Source organism: Vombatus ursinus, unplaced genomic scaffold (assembly GCF_900497805.2).
Source record: "Vombatus ursinus unplaced genomic scaffold, bare-nosed wombat genome assembly UNPS02014773.1, whole genome shotgun sequence".
Taxonomy (NCBI): Eukaryota; Metazoa; Chordata; class Mammalia; order Diprotodontia; family Vombatidae; genus Vombatus; species Vombatus ursinus.
In genome coordinates, this window is record NW_020954551.1 from 11,146,377 (window position 1) to 11,170,557 (window position 24,181).

A 24,181-nucleotide genomic window follows, 5' to 3' on the forward strand; every position below is an offset into this window, starting at 1 on the left:
TCCTCCATCCCCATTTTAAGCCCTATCTCTTTATTGGTGTGGTGGACAGAGGATTGGACTTGAAGTAAGAGTGACCTGGGTTTTAGTCCTGCATCTTATGAATATGTGCCTCCGGAAAAGTTATTCAAACCTCTCAGAGCCTCTATTTCCTTATCTGTAAAATGGGGCTCATAATAAACCCACCCACACAGAGTGTTTTAAAAAGTCAAATGAGAGAATGTTTTGAACTTTGTAAATCTTAAAATGCTATTTAAATGCCCCCTCTAACTGTTTTTGTCCATTTTCCAACACACTCTGGTGTTATGTTAACTCTTTCGGGGCAGGGGAGAAATTAAGTGGCAACAAAGGAATGGAGCAACATATTAAAAAAGGAGCTTATCAAATAAATACTAAACCTGGCTTAGCGGATTTGAATTAGTTCTAATTCATAACAGAAAGAGGGAAAAGATGTAATAAATAAGTGATCATGAGCACTGGGATAAATGAGAACCAGAAGAGCAGTCAGAGAAAGTAATGGCATCATTGAGAGTAGTTAATGGAGTCCCAGGAGAGGCAGTAGGAAGTAATGGATGAAGAACTCGTCTTAAGCATCAGGAAGACATAGGTTCAAATCCCACCTTTGCCATATACTGGCTGGGTGACCTGGGCCAAATCACTTAACTCTCTGTGACCCAGACAACTCTATTACTATCAAATGCAGAGCAGGTGCTAATCAGTAAGGGTAAAGTAGTTTTCTCCCTAGGATTTCCCTTTATGGATGAAATCACATTCAGCCCCCCACCCAGTCAACTTTGTTGAATCATTTATGAGAATGATGACTCCATATGGGGGGAGGGGCACAAACCCACTCCTCTTTAGCATCCCTCCAGGTTAATAAATATGGCTTCAGATGAGGGCCAAGAAGCAACATTTATCCCTTAATATCAAATGCTCCAATTATACAACACCCTAAATCAATATTAATTATGAAGGCTTCTCCATTCTCCAGTCAAAAACAAAGAGAAGTTTCCACTAAGTTATGCAGCTTATCTTTTCACAGATCCTAGTCTGCTATGATAAATGCGAGAGCTCAAGAGTCATTTGTTTAAAAGTCAGCCTGGGTTAGTTACACCAGTTATTTTCATCTCCTCTTGCAGGCCATTTTTCAGCCTCTGGGTAATGCCAAAAACAGCTTCATGAAAAATAATTTCATCTAATAAGCCCAGGAAATGTGTGTTCAGGGGTGTTTCCATGAAGCTGATGTGGAAATCTAGTCTCAGTAATACTGGGAATGACCTCCAAAGAGATCTGTATTTTGAGACCAGCCCTGGGATCTCTATCAGCCACAATAAAACAATATTTTGACCAGATTTCATTGGTTTGGCTCAGACTTTCTCCCTTTCTTGTAATGACTTTAAAATTCTGAAAAGAAGCATCAGTTAGAGCTGAAAATGTTTTTCACTCTTTTGCCCACGAACTGTGGCTTCCTGTTGGTTTGACTCTTAGATGGAGAGGATTATGAAGAAATCCAAGTCACCCAGGGAAGAATTAAATGGGCATCTTCACATCTTGGCATCTGATGTCTCATTCTTAACCTTGAATACTTGATGTACCAGTCTTTCATTTTGAAAGAATTCCCATTAAAAAGACTTCTCCAAGTGGTCTGGGCAAAAATATATAAATAAAAACTCACCATCTTGACCTTAAAAACTGATCACTGAAAAATCAGGTCACCAGGAGAAAAAAGGACCATCTTAAGGAAAGGAAATGGTTCCAACTGAAGTCTTCTAAGATGTGTTATTATGTGCTGACTCGGGGAAACTTTGGGAAACATGCTGAAAACATTTTCAGGCCTGGAAAATAACTGGAGTTTTAATAATTCAAGATCCTTTTAAGTTTTTTTTTGTTGTTTTTAAAAAATAGTGCCCATTCAAATAGCAACTTTTTATGGGAAGCCACACCAGACAATTTGAAACACAAAACGTATTATCTGAAGCAAATTCAACTTTGCAGAAAGCCCAAAATTGACAAACAAGCATCAGATAGTCAAAGGAAAACATTGTCTTGTATAATTCATGACAGCACAGCATCCAGATGAAAAATGAAATACTCAATCAGACAATGTGTTTTCTCCATATGGCCATATATCTGGACATGTCCAATGATTCTCAGTATCTGGATCTTTGAGCACTGTACAGCTAGACCATCCATATGCTTGAATGGATTTTCCCCTTTTGTTTTAGATGGTTGGGTATCATATGTGTGTAGGCTTTAAGCTTTGGAATCTTCCAGCATTATCTTTTCCACTTTTAAGGCTCCAGTTTCTTGGAAGCTCAAGAGACTAAATGTGGCTCAGAATTTCTTTAGTGTCTTCTTGAATTTCTTGGGCGCAGTAGGTTAGAGTTGACCATATCAGTCTTTGACTGGTCAACTGATGATTGGTCGACCTGTGGGGAAACAAATATTTTCATGTGGCTCTCTAGACACATTCTAGTTTCTTAGTTATTAAATTACCTAGGCCCAGTGGACAGCTGAGAGCTACTGATCATTAATTGTTGACCTGTAATGGTGGCCAGAATACTTTATTTTACCTCTTATAGTACTGATACATTTTGATGTATCAGTGATTTTATAGAAGTGAGATACTCATTCTCTCCATCAAGGTAGATAGCAGCTCATCTATGTTTTCTTATTCTCATTGGTAGGTGTCTTAAGTAAATAACTGCTTTGAGCGAAAGAACTGCCATGATTGACCAAGTTCTTCATCCAGAAAATATAGATGAATCCAAAATGGAATGGAATAAATATTTTGTAAATGTCTACTATGTAAATGTCTACTATGTAAATGTCTACTAGGTATCATGTGAAGCATTTTACAAAGATTATCCTCATTTTATCCTCACAACAACCTGAAAAGTAAGTGCTACTATTTAGTGCTGCATGATACAACAGAAAAAACATTAGATTTGGAGGCAGGGAGCCAATGCTGTGTAACTTACAACCTATATGACGTCAGATAAGTTGTTTAACCTTGTGGGCCTCACTTCTCATTTGTAAAATGAAGGGATTGGACAGGATAATGTATGAGGTTCCTTCCAGTCCTAAATTTATGATCCTATACAATCTTTCCTTCTATCCTATGATGAGATCATAACCAAACAGCGAGAGGTTGGGAAGAGTAGAGAACAGATGTGTGTATTCAAGTAGGATATGTCACCTGCTTCTCCAGAAGTCTCAGTGACCTTTTAATTAGAAAAGGAAGTGGACTTAAGCAACTTCAATGGAAAAGACCAGTCAGTAAAGGGCCCAATGTTCTAAAAGAAGGAATACAGAGGGAACTAACTATAGGACTTAAGTCTGAGTTCACAATCAAAGTACCACCCTGTGAAAGTGATGTGAACAAGAATTAATGTCAAGCGTATGGATTGAGCCATCTATAGGAATTTTGCCAAGAAATAATCCACCCTAAGATATGATTTGTGAGTATGGTTGATGGAATTAGAAAATTTCCAAAATTTCACCCAAGATGTAACAAATTCAAGATAAGCTATGACACATTAATTGCAAAATGTCTGTTATGAGTTAACATAGAGACAGAAGTTTTAGATGAATGATAAGGAATACTTGTAAAGTAGTATCGGGTAGACAAGAATTTGGCTTGTCTTCAACATTATCCTACCTTAGAGGGTCTCCTGATTTCAATGACTGAATCCAATTATTGTAGACAAAATAGCCTTCAGTAAAGAAGGGTAATACACTAGGCTAGGTTAGCTTGATATGATTATTCTTCTAATAATGCTATATGGCTGTAACTCATAAAAAAACATAATTACCAAATAATCAGTTGAGGGTCACCCAAGGGATGAGGTAGACATGAGCAAGCCCCAACTGATTACAAATATAGAATTGTGCTGGAGGACCAACATAAAGGATATTATCAAAAAGAAGCACAACAAGGAAAACGATGGTCTGATCATACAAGTACAAGGGTTAACTGATGGACAGGACAAGCAGTGTACTCTAGTGTCCATGTCAAATGATTGACAGGAAAGACTCAATATGTCGGGTGAACCTGTGGAGGATTTATGAGAGAAGGGCATGAACAAGAGTAGATGGGCTACTATTGGATCATTAGAGGGAATAACTACATTGAAGAGATTGCAGAGTCATCAAATCGCAGAGCAAGATACCATTTTGGCAATACTCATATTTCTTTTTCTTGGTATATAAGAAATTAGGCTAAATAGCCTAATGATTTATAATTTAGTCTCTTGAATGAGCCAACTTTAGGAGTGTTTGACGTAAATTCAATCCAGTAGGTATTTATTAAACACTTACTTTGTGATAGGCACCAAGGATACAATAAAAAATTGAAAGTCTTTACCTTCTAGAAGCTTACATTTTACTGGACCAGCATTTATTACTCTATATAAGTATACCTCCCATGATAACTTAATAAATCATCTTCCTAGTTTATAAAGAAGTCTCTTGTAAACTTTGTAGTGTGAACTAATTCCTCAGAGCCTGGCCACCCCTTAGTGAGTTTATATAGCAGGAGAATAGAATGCCACACAGCAGAATGAAATGAAGGGAGGATGGGGCTATACTCCTTTTTTCAGCATTCTTACCAATTCAGGATCATAGGCTCATAGATTTAGAACTGGAAAAGTAATTCAGTACAACTTTCACTTTCCAGATGAGGAAATTGAGGTCCAGAGAGGTTAAGTGATTTGCTTGGGGTCATATAGGCAAAAAATAGTTGAAATGGAGTAGAAACCAGGTCTTCATGACTCCAAGTATAATAATCAATGTACTATTTCATGCCACGTCTAGGAGGAACTGATAATAAACACAGTTGACTACATTTCAATGGGACATTTAGGAGTATCAGAAAGTAATAAAGAGAAGGAAGGTAGTAAAAATCACTGGACTTAAAGTCACAAAGACCTGGGTTTGAATCTTGCCTCAGAAATATGTAATCCCTCTGTGTTTCTATTTCCTCATCTATAAAATGAAAGGATTGAACTTACCTTTAAGGTTCCTTCTAACTCGAAAGCTATGATCCCATGTCAATTGGCATACTCCAAGTAGTAGTATAAAAGTCAAGCTGTGGGTGGACAGAGCACTTAAGTCAGTGGGAATGGTGTGTCTACTCTGGAAGTAGTGGGGTCCCCTGTATGGGAAATCTTCAGGCAAAGATTGGGTGGATGATCACTCATGGGTACATTGCAGGGCAAACTCTTTGTCATGTATGAGTTGGAACAGTTGACCACTAAAATCAGTTCTAATTCTGAAATTCTGAATTTCTCTTATTCTTTGTTGAGATTGTGGTATACATGTGAGGAAGAAAAGCTAAGAACAGTGCCACAAGATTTTGCCTTGGGTCTCCTTTTTTGTGTGTTGTTATCCTGGTGTGTGTGTGTGTGTGTGTGTGTGTGTGTGTGTGTGTGTGTGTGTGAGAGAGAGAGAGAGAGAGAGAGAGAGAGGTATGGATGGTGGTGGGTATTCAGGATGTCATTCATGGTTCATAGCTTGGCTGCTCCAGGACTCCCACACCATGTGTGGCAATAGGGGGAAACAGGGGATGATACATGATACTGAGACATCATATCCAGTCTAGTCCTACTTTTCTGAGTCATATCAACTTAAGTTGTCCCTGGTTTCTGTTTTTAGAGGCCAGTGTCAGTTTCTGAATTTTCAAAATTGAAGATCAGTCAACCTTTAGGCCTATGATGATCAATCAACCAATAAGCATTTATTAAGCACCTACCATGTCCCAGACATTGTTCTAGGTGCAGGGGATACAAAGTCAAAAACGAATAGCCCCTGTCCTCAAGGATCTCATCTTTCTCAAGGGAGACCTCCTATGTTTGTATAGGTATATACAAAATCTTTGAGAACTCAGAAGCCATCTAGTTGATTTCCCTCATTTTAAAGATAAGGAAAGTGAAACACTGAGATGGGAAATGATGTGTCCAAAAATACACAAATCATGTGACAGAAGCAAGATTCCAAGCAAATGGATAGAATTGGTATATTTGGAGTCAGAAAGACCTGACTTAGAATCCTATCTCAAATACTTGCTAGCTGTGCAAGCCTGGAAAAGTTACTTAATGTCTCTCAGTCTAAGTTTCCCTTTTTGTAAAATGCAGACTATAACAGCATCTACTTTGTAGGTTTGTTGTGAAAGTACAGGGATAATATATAAATTATGTTGCAAAGTCTAAAGCATTATATAAATGTTACGATGATAATGACGACTGTGAAGATGGTGATGGTGGTTGTGGTGGTGGTGATGTGGATACCACCAAGTAGGGCCCCCAAATTCCCATAATACCAACCTACTAGATCTTCCAATGATGGTCATTGACTGCTGTTCTTTCCCACACCCTTGAAAAGTACAAAGAGGACAAGATAGAGGGAGCAGCTAGGTGGCGCAGTGGAGAGAGCACCGGCCCTGAAGTCTGGAGGACCTGAGTTCAAATCCAGCCTCAGACCAAACACTTGACACTTACTAGCTGTGTGACCCTGGGCAAGTCACTTAACCCCAATTGCAAAAAAAAAAAAAAAAAAAAAAAGGACAGGTTAGGCCTATAGTTCACCAGTTCAGGTGCCTGACCACTCCCAACCACTGTCCAACCCTGTGGTAAATGCTTATAATGATTTTTTTCTAGCACATTTTTTTTTCATGCTCCTCCCTCCCCTCCCTTTGCATTTCTTCTCCCATGTAATTCCCAAACTACAAAAGCTCTTTCTTCCAAATACTTCTCCCGTTTCCACAGAGCCTATTGATGGCCAGCATCTGGCTGGTTGCTCCCCTTGGAGAAGAAAACTGCGGCCATTGAAGAGGATATTGGTTAAGTAAATAACTCACTTACACAAACCTAATAATCCCTTCTCAAAACCTGGAGAATATGAAAAAATGGCCCTAACCCAGTCTCCCTGCAGAATGGGAACAGATCAGACATTCATTTACTCCAGTGTTCCATATGGTTGAAGGTCAAATAACACCTGTGTATTTCTTTGAAATAAACTAATTGAGCCCGGATGATTTAGAGGCTTTCAAGCTGTAAGCCTCAGTAGGTTATCCATGGAAAGGTGAGACATTCTTTTGGAAACTTTGCTTCCTTCTTATACATAGCAGGTACACCTCTAACTGCAGCTTTCTCAAGTGCTGACAAATTTTTGACCCATCTTAGGACAAGCTCAGCATCCAGCTAAATGATTGTAACAAGCTGTTGCTATTGTTAATAAAGAGAAGAAATCTCTTTGAGAAGATGATAAAACCGAATATTTCCCTGGGTGTTCAGGGTTCTAAAAGAAACCAGAGTGGGTCAAATGGAAATCAGGCAGGGGATGCAATTTTTTTTCTCTTCCTTTTTTGGCTCAAGTTTTGCACGAAGCCTTGAGCATGGGGGTTAGAATGCTGAGTTCCCCTATAGTTCCCTGTAGATTGTGTGGTAGAGTGGAAAAAATACTTGATGTGGCAGTGAGGAGCTGCGTTCCAATTTACCTCTGACAAAGACTACTTGTACAACATGGGGCAGGTCATTAAATCTCCCTGAGCCTCAGTTTCCTCATCTGAAAAATGAGAAGCTCGGCGTTAATATCCTCTGAGGTCCCTGTGAGCAGTAGATCTATGATGCTAAGTTTTTTTTTCGGGGGGGGGGATATTGAATGCGTTAAGACAACACATTTTCTTCCTCTCTACATGAGGCTGTATAATCAGATTGAATGTTTCATTTTTCAGTGCGGTCTTTTGGCTACGGGTGTAGACATAGTCCAAATCAGGAATGAGCAAGTATGGATATTAAGAAAGGTATGAAAATGACCCCATCTACCATCCCTATCCCCTTATTGCCCAGTTGAAGCTTTGTCACAAATGTGGGTAGGGATTGGTTCATTTTTCAAACTTGTATCCGTGGCGCCTAGCATAATGCCTGGCACAAGTACTTGCTAATAAATACCATCGATATATAATGTAGGAAATGGGATTTAAGGGTGGAAGTGACCAATGCTTCCTCCAACACATATACTCTAGGCAATTTAGTTAAACCCAGCATCAGGAGAAATCCGGCCATGTCACGGATAAAACTCCGTACCTAGAGTCAGGAAACCTAAGTTCAAATCCTGACTTAGATACTTACTAGCTGTATGATCTTGGTTAAGTCACTTAACCTTTACCTGCCTCAGTTTTTTCAACTGTTAAACGGTGGCAATAATAACATCTACCTCCTAGGATTGTTACTTGTAAAATGCTCTATGGACCTTGAAGTGCTATGTAAATGCTGGCTAATCTACTGTGTATGTTATAGTAATGATTAACATGTCATGGAATAAAACAATAATTATATTAGTAGGGAATAGAAATTATAATGATTATTACTATACTATAAAAGTAATATGATAATTATTGATATATTCTATTATAAGTATTATAATAATATAGCAATTATTGTATTGATCTACTAATATCATTAATATTATAAAGGTTCTTTGAGCCTCGAGCACTACACCCTACCCATCAAACATAGCCCAAATCAAAACAGGTCCTTGTTGGTTGCTACATAAAGTGATCCTATAAGATGGCACTATGTTCTGAGCACCTTTCAAAAATTAAAAATTTAGACCTATTTAGGCATTTCTACACCATATATTAAAGGAAGTGTTTTCTAGAGAACAAATTAGAATTCATTTGAGGGCTGGGCCTTCCTGTGATGATCCAAAATATGCTCATTTGGGGGGTTTAATCTTTCTAGTGACTGGAGGTCTCTGCTTTATGTGTGTTCCCTTTCCTTTTATCTTCTTTCTTTTCTGGATTCTTCCTTGCTTGGAACCTTATATGCTATAAGAGATAGCATAGCATAGGGGGTAGATTTAAAAAGACTTGGATTCACATCCTACTTGAGAAATTTAGTGGCTGTATGATCCTGGACAAGTCCCTTAACTTCTCTGTGCCTCAGTTTCCTTATCTGGAAAATGAGGAGAACCAACTTGACTGTCATGTAAGTTCCCCTTTGCCTCTAAATCTATGACCCCATTGGCTTCTGTGCCTCTCGCAAGGTTACTGATAGATGGTTTCCCGTCCATGACTTCAGAAGTAAGAGACCCCTTCAGATGCACAAGTAAGAAACCACCCCTACCTATGGACACCCTAGCCCTCATTCACCATGCTGAGCTGTCCTATTGTGTGGGAGGTGGGAGCCATGTACCCCAGTACTGAACGAGAAGGAATGATGAGAGTCAGGACCGGAGGAGGCTTCTCCCAAAGTCATCAGTTCTTTTCTCCTGCTGCTTTGGCTTGAAGATCACAGTGGAAAGAACTCTAACTTTGTAGTCAAAGGACCTGTTTTTGAATCCCACATTTGATGTTTACTATCCACATGACCTTGGACCTTGGACAAGTTACTTAATCTTGCTGGGTCTCAGTTTCCTAATCTGTAAAATGGGAGGATGGAGAGGATTGGACTAGATGGTCCTTTTTTTATCTCTAGATTCCATTATGATCTCACTGGAGGCCCAGGCTAGCTGAGATGTGAATATGTCCCATCTCATCTACTGACTGTGACCAATGATAGCTCTATCCTTTTCTAATCTAAATGTATCCTTTGCCCTGACCCCCTATTCCTTTGACCTCCTCCATCTGGTAGAGCCTTCCCCATTGAGATTACCTTCCTCCAATGCTGCCTGTGTCTTCTATGTACCTAGTTATTTACATGTTGTCTCCCCTGTTAGAATGTAAGCTCCTTGAAGACAGGAAATGCGTTTTTGCTTTTCTTCGTACCTTTAGTGCTTAGCCCAGTGCCTGACCCAGAGTGCTCAATTCATAAGTCTTTATTGACTGACCTTGTGGCCTCGGGTTAGACCTTCTGTCTTCCCTTGTATGAGTTAAGATATGCTTTTAATAAAGCACCGTTGCTTTTAGTATTACCTGGATGATCTACCACTTCTGAGGAAACCCCTTCATTCCCCAAATGTCTGGTATAGCACCACTCTAATCAATTTTATACCTTATTTACCAAAAAAGAACATTTTAGGAAGTTTTAAAAAATAAAATGCCCAAAATATTTATTCCCCACACATGTTTCAATGAAAAGTGAGTTAAGATATGAAGGTGTCTACACATTCCAGAAAATTCCAGAAAGAGCCATGAACAAAGCACTCTTTTTCTTGACCAGTCCTGGGATTTCTTCTGTAGGGAACTTGAGGTAAGGCCCACCCTCTGCCAGTGCAATTTAGCCCCTTGCCTAGGGCATTGAGAGGTTAAGTGACGTGCCCAGAGACACACAACCAGCAAGCCAGACGCAGGACTTGACTTCAGCTCTCCCTAACCCTGGGCCAGTTTGTCATCCCCTGTGTGATGATGCTGTTCATTTTCTATCCACCTAAATTATGCAAATTACACTTTTCTCTCTGAATCAAGGACTTGGGCTGTAGGAATGCTGAACCAATGTAACTCTGCTTTGAAAAAAGAAAAAAAGTCCATATGGTGAACTATTCTGGGGCCCCTTTCTCGTCAAATGCATTTTCTTAAAGAAAACCAAAAACATTTAATCACAAGCTTACTTTTCTTTTTCTGGGTTTGAAGTTAGAAAGAATATATTTCTTGATGGCTTTGAATATTCTCATACCAGACAACTTAAAACGAGAGGAATTTTCAAAAGAAGAAGGAATTAATAACATTAAGAGTTTAACTAATTAATATTAGGGATATGCAGTCTAGACAATAAGAAAAACACTGTGCATTGACTGAAAGAAATAATTCTTAAGCGAAAAAAACAGAAGACTACATCGAAGTGTATTCACTAAAAACAAATTTAAAGACTTTTCCAACCTACTCTTATACAATTCCCCACTTAGGAGGTTTAAAATTCCCCTTATCGTGGTCTGACTGGTGTTTGGTAAATGGGAAATCTGCCCCATTAATGAAGAACAGTGTAGTGACTAATGCTCCCATTTGCTTAAATGTCTCCCAAGGACACCAAAAACATGTATCAATGATTTCCACATTGTGGTTTTCTCCCTACATGATTTTGTGGGGTGAGAAACAAAGGTTCCTTGGTCCAGAAAATGTCTCTATTCAATTGCATTAATGATCAACCCATTAGAAACAAACGCTAATCTATTAGCTATGGGATTGGAAAATCACAAACCCAAGTTCAAACCCTCGAAAGGTTCTACTCCACCAGCTCCCCCTGTGGCATGCCTCCATGGAGTGATCCCCCAATCTCAGTTTCAAATACAGACACCAAGTTGTTTTTTCTGAGATCTCTGTTTTCAATGGCACAGCCAATGACCACCATTTGACCTCTGTATGATACCTCTTCTATTTTTATTTTTCCATTCTAGGGAGCCATATTTCACAATTCGGTCCCCAAGCAAGAGACATGATTCTAATTGGCCAGCGAAGCTGCTATATATTAAGCACCCTGAATTGTACAGCTCAGCTGAAAAGTTTAGTAGTCTAACCAGACGGCTACAACTATTTCTGGCATCAAAAACCACTTTTCCCCCTACAATAAAGGAGGCCCAGAATAGCCAAAAAGAAACAGCAGGGGTACTATTATCATGAGATAATCTCAGCCTTGAAGCGCTCAGCCTTGAGGCCTAAGGATATGGGATAGGCTTCTCTTATAATAAGTTCTGCTAACCACAAACCATGTTGTTTTATTGCTTCAATTGTATTTTCAAGGGCAATGTCATCTTTTTAAGGGACATTATTGCCTTTCATGGGTAGATGGAATTTTTACAGAGTCCCAAGCCTGGTGAGCTAGCTAAGCACTTGGCTTCTAAGTTATTTTTGGCTTGACTTTTTCATAAGCTCTAATCAGTTATGTTGAACCCTTAGAACCTTGTGATGTTTGGAAGGTTTTTAAAGTACAAGCACAGTAATCCTTGTCTTCTCCACACATTCACTCCTAGTTAAACTGGCCTGCTAGCAGTTCTGATCAACAACATTCTCTCTCTTGCCTAGAAGCCCTTGTCCAAGTGGTTCCCCTTTACTGAGCATGTGCTGCCTTCTGGCCTCTGCCTCAGACTTCCTTTAAAGCAGAGCTCAGGGGCCACTTTCTCCCTGGGATCTTATCTGATCTCTCCCCTAATTACCATTCTCTTCCTTGAAATTACTTTGTGTAGATGTGTTGTTTTTACTTAGTAGGTGCTATATATTTATAGACTTTGTAGATGTTGATCGTAAGCACCTAAAGGATGGAAATTGTTTTTGTCTTTGTGTCATGATCACCTAGCACAATGATATACATTTACGTATGTATGTATGTGCATGTGTATGTACACACATGTACATATATATATGTGCGTACATTTACACACACACATATACCTGTATCTCTCCTACTTACAGCACCCCAAAACAACCCTGTATTGAATTTGTATATGCTATGTAGATACAGATTATGGACGGTGGAGTGTAACCTTCCTCAGCTCAACTCATGCTGTTATGTATGTAGTCACAAATGAAGATTTTATATGTAAAAACATTAGGCTCTGTGGTCTAACAATAATAACAAAAATAATAATTAGTAGTAGTACTAGCAGTTCTGCTAATAGTAGTCATTGTTTTTATAGAGAGTTTTAAGGTTTTCAAGGAGCTTTACAAATATTACTTTATTTGATCCTCACAACAACTCTAGGAAGCTGGTTTATCACTATTGTTATTACATAGATGAGGAAACTGAGGTAATCCAAGGTTAAGTGACTTGCCCAGGGGTCACTCAACTAGTAAGTGTCTAAGGTGGGATTTAAACTCAGATTTTCCTGACTCTTTGTCCAGTGCTCTTTGTCAGGAAAATCTGAGTTTAAATCCTGCCTCCGACACTTACTAGCTAGGTGAAAGACTAAATTTAGGAGCTGAGGATTCTGATTCCAGAGTTGAACCCAAGCCTCCAAAAACGAATCACTCACGGTGGTCAGAGGCCACACATTCAGTTAGGAACAGAATAATACCCCAAGGATAAACAGATGCAGAAATTCTTCACCTTAGGTAGGAGGTAGCTTCCATAGGAGAGGAATACTGTCTATAGAATCAAGAAAGGTCTTCTTGGCATAAAGTGCCAGAAACATTGAATTATACTTTTGCTACATATTTTTTTTTCTTAAATGAGTGCCTATCACTGTAATCTAAGTGTTAACCCTCTCTTCTCATGGACATAGTAAATTTGTGGGAGAGTGTGCACTGAGCTTTTGGGGGGACTGTTTTGTACCAACTATTCTTACTATATCATCTTAGTAAATACCTTTGCAAAAACCTAATTAAGTCTTACTGACTGATTACCAATGAGAAGCATACTAGTTGGGGCTTGTGAGCAAAAGCACTAGAAACCCAGCCCTTTAGAGTTATCTCTATGACCCTATGATTACTACTAGATAGAGCCCTGGACTTATGGTTAAAACAACTGATTTTTTTTGAGTCTTTGCTCAAACATTTGCTAGCTGTGTGACCATGAGTAAATCACTTACCTTTTCTGAGGCTATTTCTTAAAGTATCTGTAAAATGGGGATAATAATATTTTTACTCATACGGTTGTTTTAAGGAAGGAGCTTTGTAAAGCATAAAGCTCTCAATCAGTGTGAATTGTTGATTTTGTGATATCTTCTCTGCATGAACTTAAATTAATTTTGTCTTGAATTTTTTTTCCAAGATTTTCATGACATTCTCTGTGACAATTGAGCATGCCCCGATAACTAGCTCTCCCTGCCTTGAGGCAATTTATCCTCCCCACAGCTTCCAAAGTAATATTACTAATGCCTCGATCCTAACACCTCCCCTGTTATAAGGGTTGCGTTGGCTCCCTATTGCCTTTAGAATCAAAGGTAAATTTTTAAAGTCATAAACAATCTGACTCCAGCTTGCCTTGCCAGACGTGTTGTGCATCACTGCCCTCTGCACATTCTCGTCTTGTCAAACTAGAATTTCTGTTCTTTACCCTCGGGATTATCCATGTTCCCCTCTGTGTTTTTGCTCGGACTTTTTCTCACGTCTACCTAAAATGCTCCTCACCTCTATCCGTCTCTAGTTCCCTTAAAAATCTTAGCTCACCTTGTACCTTCAATATGAGATCTTTCCTGATCCTGCCAGCTATTAACGCCTTCCCCTTCTGTTAACTTAGATTTATTAGGTATATATTATTCATCCACATGTGTATCTGTGGCTTCTCTTATGAAATGGAAGCTCTTCAAAGGCAGGGACTGTATCATTTTTAGTGTTGTTTCCCCAGAAACTAGCACAGTACCTGACACAAAATAAGTTCTTAATAAATGCCTGCCGATCGATCGATTGATTGGCAGTTGCAAACTGTCTGGGCAGGCAGGTCTCTTAGTCTCTCTGTGCCTCGATTTCCTCATCAGCAAAATGGGAATGGAAGACTCAACGTCCTCTAGGTGTAAATCTACGATCCTATGCTGAAAACAAGGCTGAGCACCACCAACCAAATCTGTATTTGTTTTTAAAATAGATACATATTTTTAAAACTTCCGCTCCAGCAAGGCATCTAAACTAGTTCTACCCTAAGTGGCAAAGGTCAGACATTCCCATTTTGATGGATACTCGAGACAAAGTGGATTTCCCCTTTCTTATTCATGTTGGGTTGAAGTGGATATGAGGTTTGCTGGAGAGACAGTTTCTGGAGAAGCTGGCAGTTCTGTGGCATATCAACAAAACTGTCAAGGAGAGAAGCGTTGCCTCATTTGGGAAAAAGGAAAAGAACAACAGGCCTCTTCTGTGGAGCTTAAGAGGACAAGCTGAACAAAGGATCTGTTGGGTTTGAGTGAAAAGTTCTTTTCCCCCTTATCATAAAAATGACTTACTCTGCTAACCTCTCCCAGTGCCTCCACAAGGCTGTGGCTTTTAGACATTTTGATGTATTTATTCTGATAAGACTGTCCAGACAGAGGGCATTTTCTTGTCTATCTGGTAAAAGTTTATATCAGACAGTCATCCTTTAAATGCTAGGCAGGGAAAAAAATACCTAAGACACACACATATATATATATTTACATAGATGTTTATGTATGCATCTTAAAAGGCCATATGGATCTGGTGCAAAAACATGTAGCTGAAAAGTAAGAAAATCAGTAAAGGTGGTCACTTAGTACTATGTGGGTTCTGTTCCCCCACACACACACCTTGAAATGCTTCCCCCTTAATTCAACTTAAAAAAAAAAAATTAAACACAGTTGAACCAGTGTCTCCCGTGTGTAGACACAGCCAGGGTATTTTATTCTCAAATTTAACACCAGTCGGCCAATGATCACATGGACATTCTTGATCCTGCCTGTTAATTCTTCAGGGTTTTCTCCCTACCTGGACCACCCTTTCCATTCTCTTCCATGTGGCTAAATACTATCCATTGTTTAAGGTCCAGTTGATCTCATCTGTCCTACATAGCCTTTCTTGACCATCCACATTTATCTCTCCCATTTCCTTGTACTTTATGAACTTTGATCAATCAATCAGTATTCATTAGATTACTAAGCATCACATTACATTATCATATTATTAAGCATTTTTTTATTTCTCTGTTCCAGGCACTGCGCTAAGCATTGGGAATACAGAGACACAAGCCCGTCCATGATCTCCAGACTTGAGCTCACATTCAAATTTGGGGTTTTGCTTTTTGGGTAGAAGTACAGGACTTCCCCCATCCATGCAGGTCAGTACCTCTTCTGCTATTTAGTTTCAGAGAGTTGCCTGGAGCACTGAGGGGTAAGGGTAAAGGGTAAAGGGTAAAGCCTAGGCTCACATAGCCAATCTGTGTCAAGGGCTGGACTTCAACCCAGGCTTAACGGGGCTCTGGGTTTGTTTTGTTGTTGTTGGAGTCTTAGAGAGTTGCCTAGATCATGGAGAAGTTGACATCTTGCCCAAGGTCACACAGGATATATCAGAGGTTTTCCTGGCTGTGAGACTCACTCTATATACATGATATCACACATTCTCTCCTTGTTCCTCTTCTTTTTATGCCTTGTCTATATCACTCATTTTGGAATTTAGTCATGTGCTGCCTTGTGCTATTTAAATGTCATGCATGTACATGGCTTATTCTCTCCAATTTTATTGAAGGTCCTTGAGGGCAGAAAGTGTGTGTGTGTGTGTGTGTGTGTGTGTGTGTGTGTGTAATTCCCCATAGCACTGAGTAGCAGTGTGAACCAGTTTTGTAAATCAGTGGTTCACTAAAAGAGTACACATACGTACTGTATAGTTTGACCAGATTCATACTGTCCCTAAGATTTCTTCATATAATGCTCCGATTTCATCTTCACCATTCTTCTAGGACCCTTCCAGAGAATCAGCCTATAAAAAGAAATGTGTACCTGCTAAATAGTGGCAGTACCTGGTATATATAAATACTTGTTGACTTACTGATTGCCAGAAACTAGTGGCAGTAAGCTGTGTTAATTCTATATCAAATCCATTCAGTCAGTTTAGTCAAACAACTGGTCAATCCTGAGTAAAACAATCATTCCAGTCTGTGGATTAAATAAAGTAACCAGTTGTTTGGCTCGGATGGTCAAATCTATTGAAGTGGATGATGGGAGGCATAACTATGGAGGCATAACCCTAGCATGATTTCATCATCACTAAGTCCCAGGAAAACCAAGACTATAGGAAACTGACAAGAGAGACATAAGAAGACAAAACCTCATAAATTCCATTGTCTAATTTTTTTAAGGACCTTAATGTGGACCAGTATTTCCTTATTCACTTCATGTCATCTCCATTTTTGTTAGTTGGAATTAATATTTGATTCTTAACTCCTTCTCTAGATTCAAAGGCATATATTTGGAGAACCCTGTATACCAGGAAATAGGCTTGGACACAGTCCATCCTAGGCAGAAGTGATGCCTATATTGAATGGCCTTATTTCCTCTGTAAGTCTAAAAGTTTTTGTTTGTTCGTTTGTTTTAATCTTATTGCAACAGTGATTCCTCAACATTCACTCATTCATCTATTCAATCAACATACATTTATGGCCTGTTCTGCATATACAGTAGTGCCCCATATGGTTGGGTTTAGAAAGTGCAAGGCATGGTCCCCACCCTCATGGAACCTACAATCTAATTAAGGAAGTAGGACATAGACGTATTCAACATTAAAGAAAAACAACAAAATCATACTGAAAGCTGAGTCTTAAAGGATGAGTAAGCTTCAGATAAGTGGTGAGGACAGAGGAGGGTATTCTAGGTGAGGGGAATGGTCTGTTAGCAAAGACGCAGGGAGTGAACACACATAGTGTGTTCGGAGATGGTGAATAATCTAGTCTGGCTGAAGTGGAGGATTTGTGGAGGGGGATAGTAAGAGATAAGGTTGGTACAAACCCTAGCAGCGAGAACAACAAATAAAAACAGTCAAACTGACATACGTAAGTATTCCTTGAATACGCTGCAAACATCTTGTAGAGCAGGCTAGTCTATCATTTTCTTTGTTCTGTTGCTTACCAGACCAAACCCAGTGACTCATCTGCTGGCTCCCCAACATCTGTTCCTAGCAAGCTATTTGCAGATACTTAGCTGGTTGAATCCAAAGGGAGGGGAGAGGCAAGATGAATGATGACGGTTACCTATCTGTGTTTCATTGCAGGCAAAGCTGACTATGATAAGTGATGGGCAAAAACTTAAAACCCTTGGAATTTGGGTTCAGTTCAGATAAGCTTTGTATAGTTCAGATATGTAAAGAGCGTCTGTTCTCTCTAAAACACTACTGGCTGAAGCATCTGGGATGAGGCCATGCTGAGAAAAGGACTGCACCATGGGTGGGCCATGGAAAGTTAAAATGGGGCCCCTGGCTTGACCCTAATTCTTTGCCTCCATCAGCTCTCCATTTCCATTATTCCACATGACCTTTTCATTGAAAGAAGGATCATGTAACTGTGGTAGCCCTAATCTTTAGCTTTCTCTGTTTGGCCAGGGAGAAAATGGAAGTGAAAGGGATAGTTGCCATGTCTAGATAAGGCCTTGGGTATTTTGGGAAGAGTGAGAACCAGAGAATGTGTGCAGATGCCAAATTCTACTTTTATAGGTATATGTGATCAAAAGTATCTGCATGGCTGAAATGAATAGACGTACTACCTTCCAACTCTTCAAGGACTGAGCCCTTCTGTTTTGAAAGAGGAATTAAATTAATTCTTGCTAGAGTCTTCTTCAGTGGAGAGTGCAAGAGAAGATGCATTTTGGGGACAATATCAGAGTTTGTGGTGGGAAGGAGCTACAGGCCAAATTTGAAGAGAGATCCTTAATTTCCCCCAAGGTAGTTCAGCTTTCTTGTTTATCATCATCATAATTATTATGAATAGGGACCGAAATTGGGATTCTGTTAATATCCTCTTTGTAGGTAGCTCTGTTTGCCACCAATTCCCATTGGCGTCTTCTCTGCTTTAATTAGAGGTCACTAGAGGTGACTTTGCCATGGTCACAAGGCCAAATTGTATGAGACAGTACTTGAACTCAGGCCTTTCTGATGCCAAGACTAGCTCTCCAACCACCACACCAAGCTACATCTAAGATGATTATTTTATTTTACTTTTGTCTTATGGATACTTATTTTTACTACTACAATTTCCAAAGATATCATCTCTCTTACCAATCCCTTGAACCCTTCCTTTTGAGATAGAAAAAAAAGTTAAACAAAACCAACACATGCAATGACTCAGTCAGGCAGGTATTGGCAACATTTTGTAACCCTTCATCTCTCCACCAAAAGGAGGGAGGTGTCTTCTGTCAACTGGTCTCTGGAAAAGAGTCCAGTCATTTTTAATATATCAGAGCTTGGCTGCTTTGTGTGTGTGTGTGTTGCTTTCATTCATTGATTTCATTGCTGCATTCCAGTAGTCTTTGAGTATATGGTTCTCCTGTTTCAGCTTAATTCTTTCTGCATCTGTTCGTATAAGTCTTTCATTGCTTCTTTGAATTCCTCACATCCATCATGTTTTACCATAATATTGTCACATAAGATGCTGTCATATTTCCATACACCATTTGTCCAGTCGTTTCTTGATTGATGAGCACCCACTTTGTTTTCAGTTGTTAGCTAACACCAAAAGTCCTTCTGTTTATTCTTGACCCTCTAGGGATATTGCTGCCAAAAAATGAAGTAATACATTGAAGGCAAGGCAGTAAGTCCCATGCTGGATGCCTGGTGTAAGGGGAAAATTTTCTCCACAGACAGGCACTACTTTAACAAGTCTGTAAATTTGCAGAGGTCATCAAGACTCGTTAGTAAGGAGGCTGCATCATTGTGGGAGTAAGCACCGCAGAATTGTAAAGAAGAAAAACTAGCTGATGTAAGGAAAATGGTGATGCTGTGGCATCTATAAACAGGATGTGAAATAATCAGGTTCCTGGGCCTTTTTATTTGTTTCTGGATTGATTCCCAGTCAGAGCTGATAACCTGCCCACTACAAAGAGGAACATCATATGTAAATATAATGAGATGATGAATTATTCCCCTGTCGTCAAGCTCACAATTTATGGAGAGACATTATCTGCTAAAAGCGCAGGCTGAAAGAATATTGATTTCCCTTTTACCAAGATAGCCATTTAAAACTTTTTGAAGACAGTAAATGATTGTTCATAAGCCTACCTCTGAAGCAGTGGGGGAAGGGGAGGAAGGAAGAGGGCGATTTGGCTGAATCCAGAGATGGGTCTGAGGTTTTGATTGACTAGGTGGTTGTAGAATGTGTTTCCCCACCCCCAATTCTGTTTCTGGTCACTTCCAAGTTCCACATTTCTACCTCAAAAAAAAAAAATGGAATCTTTTTCTTGTCCTCTCCACAAGAAAAAAAAAAGAAGAAAAGAAAAGCCATTTTCTCCCTCAATTAGGAATCATAGCTTTAGAGCCAGAAAGGAATTTGGAGTCCATTGACTCTAATGTCCTCACTTCACAGATGAGGAAACTGAGGCTAAGTGACTATAAGTCTAGGGTTATACAGCTAATAAGTGTCTGAGGCAGCTGAACTCAAGTCTTCCTAGTACCAAATCCAGTGATGTCTCCAACATGCTACCTAGCTGTGTCCTGAGCAAATCTCAGGATCATAGACCCAGACCTAAGGGCATGTCCAAATCCATGTAGTCCAAACCCTTTACTTCACAGATAAGGAACCCGAGACTGGGGAAGTTGAAGTGACTTGCCTGGACAAGTATCCTGTGTGGGGCAGGATTTGAACCCAGGGCCTTTGACTCCAGAGTCAGTGCTCCCCTCACTGTACCCTTTGGCTCCTCCTTTCAATTTCCTTTTTCCCATTCACCTCCCCCTATTTTCTTTGGGGATCTAGGAATAGCTGTGTATGAGGCATTATTGATATTACTGCTATTTTTTGTTTTCCTTTCCACAGGGGAAAAAAAAGCCATTGTTTTAGAAGGTGAATGCATATGGTGATTTGTAGATAAAATTTTCTCCAAAGCTGAGAGAGAGAGAGAGCCCCTCTAGGTTATTTTCTCAGGAGGAAAAAATGGTGACATGGAACATGTTGGTCAGAATCAATACAAAGGGAGCGAGGAGGAGGAAGGATGGAGCCCCATGTGTCAGCAGTGTGAGAATACTACGTAGGCTGACTTCCATGTATGCAGTGCATTGTGAGTTATTTTCTTATATAAGATGGTTATCAAATCTGTTTTAAATAATTTGGAATCATAAGGATCATAGATCTTGACCCAGAGGCCAAACTCCTCTCAATTTTTAGATGAAGGAACTACGGTATAGAGAAATGAAATGATATGGTTAGGGTTACATTGTTAGAGACAGAGGTGACATTTGAACCCAGTTTGTCTGATTACAAATTCAGTACTCTTTCCCCTATATCAAACTGCCTCTCTACCTAAGGAGTTATCCTCTTGGGTGTGTATCTTAAACTCTAGGTTAGACCCCAAATAATTGCAGCCTGGGTCCCAAAGCCCTTTGGTATGGGACTCTCTCCTCTTTGGTGGAGATCAAAGACTGTGTTAGGGCCCTGTGGAGTTGTAGACAGTCAAGACAATGAATAAAGTTTTCCTCTCTCCTCCTCTCAGCCCCACAGGACTTTGAGACTCTGGTTACATAATTATATCAATTCTCTTTCTAATTAGGTTTGAATTTTGTCTTTCACTTTGGTAATATTATCCAATTAATCAAAATTCAAACATAGACTCATGGGATCTTAGAGATGGAAGGGAACACCTCAAAGGTCCATCTAATAACTGTCAACGAATTCCCTTTTCTTTTTCCCCAAACAGAAATTCCTCAATTTTTTTTTTCCTTCAGTAAAGGGGAGCACCTTACCTCTTGAGATGGTACATTATTCCACTTTGGGGCACCGCTAATGATTAGGAAGGCTTCCATTCCAAGGAGCCTAAATCTACTTCTCTGCCATTTGACTTTGTCCAGGTCTGAGCAGAACAAGATTTAGCTCCTTCTATTTGATATCTTTTCAAATACTTGAAGGCAGCTGACATGCATCTTATAAGTCTTCCCTTTTTCAGGCTATACTGCCCAATTTCCCTTATCTAGTCTTATGGTCTGTTATCATGGCTCCTTTCCATTTTGGTCAACTTCCTTGGGATGCTTTCTCTCCAGCTTATCAATTTCCTTCACAGAAGGTGTCATCCGTCACTGAACACAGTACTCTAGATATGGTCTGACAAAGGAAAATGTAAGGTGGTCCTACCAACTCCCTCCTTCAAGATGCCGTGTCTCTTCTAACAGCCTAAAATTGGAGTAATTTTTTTTGATGTGATTGTGTGTGCTCATGTAAGATATGTTTGTCTTGAGGCATGTGGCTCAAGGGTGGGATAAATACATATCTCTATATTCTGACAATCTAGTGACACTGGTCTACTTGCTGTTCCTTGAACATAAACTCTATGTCCCGATTCTAGATGTTTTCACTGGCTGTCCCCCATGCCTAGAATACTCTGCCCCATTTTTTCCACCTTCTGATTTCCTTAGCTTCCTTAAAGTTTCAGCTAAAGTCCCATCTTCTTTAAGAAGCCTCTCTTAGTTTCCCCTGATACTAGTGCCTTCCCTCTGTTGGCACCTACAATTTATCTTGCATATATTTTGTTTATCTGTCATCGTTTGCATGTCGTCTCCACCATCAGATTATCATTTCCATGAAGGCAGGGACTTTCCTTGCCTTTCTTTGCATCCCCTCTTGTTATAGTTGTTCAGCTCTGTCCAACTCTTCATAACCCCCTTTGGGGTTTTCTTGGCCAGAATACTAAAGTGGTTTGCCATTTCCTTCTCCAGTTCATTTTACAGATGAAGAAACTGAAACAGGGTTAAGTGACTTGCCCAGGGTCACACATTGTAAGTGTCTGAGGCCAGATTTGAGGCTTGAGTCCTCCTAACTTCAGGCCCACTATGCCACCTACCTGCCCCCAACTGCCCTTTGTATCACTAGTGGTCAGCATAGTAGCGTAGTGCATGACACAAGGTAGTCTTTAATAAGTGTTTGTTGACTGGATTTCACTTGCCCCCTTTAGGGGAGCAAGGGCAGGACCATGCCCGGGCATCCTTTTCTGTAGATCCCCAGAAAGGTACCAAATTACATGATATCTGTGTGCCCCCAAACTTCTGATTGAGGAGTGCAATAGCCACTCCCATAGTTACTAGATCTTAGCTTTAAGGGGAGGCCTTAAGTGTATACTCGGTGGCTTGGTCCCATCAAATTGCTAGTTTCATTTTTTTTTTAAATCATAAATAGTGAATAAACCCATTTATCCAAGCAAACAGAAATTATGGGTGTTCTACAGATTGGAATATACAGGAAAAATTATGAGTGAATGACCTCTCCTATTTACTGAGAGTGAGTTATTCAGCTCAAACTAAGAGAGAGACCCCAATCTCACCCAAGGGAAAATTACAGTCTTTAGGGAAGGAAGCTGGAAATGAGGGACATGCAAAGGAGCTGACTTCCCTTACATGTCTGGATTTTCCAAAGTCTTTCTCTCTTCTCCTCCCTGAAGTTGATACTGAAGGGAGTGAGCCACCACATGGCTTTCTCTCCAAAGTTCTGCTTTGAAGACGGTCTGAAACCAATTCTGAACCTCATGAAATTATGTCAACATTCAGTATAAGAGGTGGCGTGTAAAATGCCCCAGGGGTGGCTGGAAACAATATTGCCAAGATTGTTGATAGACATGACAATAAGGTATAACTTGTTTGCCAGTCTTCTGATTGCTAATGTTAAACAAGGCATAAAACAGGGAAATGTTTGCTCATCAACAGTGTTTGTCATTGTCATGGAGGAGATTCAGTCATGGAAGAGATTCAGCCCAGAGTCCAGGTGGACAGAGGCTTCCGTATAGATGGTGAGGTTCTCTAGATGCTCAAATTTGTGGTTGACATTGTGTTGGTTGCATCGAATGCCAGAACATAGAGGAATTTCCTAAGTCAGATCCAATATCACTGAAGAATTTGGCATAAATATCCACAGATGAAACACCACATGAATGAAAAATTTCTATTGTCTAGACCATGACATATGCAGTTGGTTGACAGGGCTGGTCCATAAGTGCATGTATCTAATACAAGATCTATAGAAGGACTAACTAGATATTATAGAATCAAAGGAAGAAAATAGCCTGGATTACATTTGATAAAACATGCAGTGATTTCAATAAGTCCCACCTCACCCAGCTTCTTCCTGAAATTAAATACTCACCTTTTAATACCAATGCTCCTCTAACATAGCAAGAATGAGGCCTCCCTGTGCAGCTCATGTGCTCCATTGATATCCATGTAATGGCAAGAGATTTAAAGGAGAGCCCCCCAGATTTTAGAGCATCCCCAAAACTACTCCTGGTAAGGGGGAGGGATAAAGATGAAAGAAAGCTGGACAGGATGAAAAAGGTGGGGCTGGGTTGCAATCTGAACCACTCAAGGCAGCCATCTCATCAATGAGATTATGGATTCATTGAAGTGTAAATACACTGTTCACTCATATCAAGCTTGCAGTCCATTAAATCTCCTCTTCAAATGAACTGATACACAGCCACTCCCACTGCCCCATCTTAAATTGTGAAGTTGATTTTTTGGACCTCAGTGTGGGATTTTGCATTCATTGTAATTAACTCTTACATCATTAGCTTTCATCCTTCATTCTAACCTGTTGAGATCTTTTTGAATCCTGATTCTATCATCCAGTATGTGAATTGCCCCTCACCACTTAGGGCCATATGCAAACTTGAAAAGTATATCATCTAAACCTTCATCCAA

The 24,181-nt window shown here is 39.7% G+C and overlaps 1 long non-coding RNA gene across 1 annotated transcript in view; it reads left to right on the forward strand.

The window, feature by feature from the left end:
* LOC114044360 overlaps nucleotides 1-24,181 on the forward strand; it is a 121,300-nt gene that overhangs the window by 25,243 nt on the left and 71,876 nt on the right. The window contains exon 2 of the long non-coding RNA XR_003569221.1: nucleotides 15,523-15,647. This is a non-coding gene — a long non-coding RNA (uncharacterized LOC114044360). The remainder of the gene's footprint in view (nucleotides 1-15,522; nucleotides 15,648-24,181) is intronic.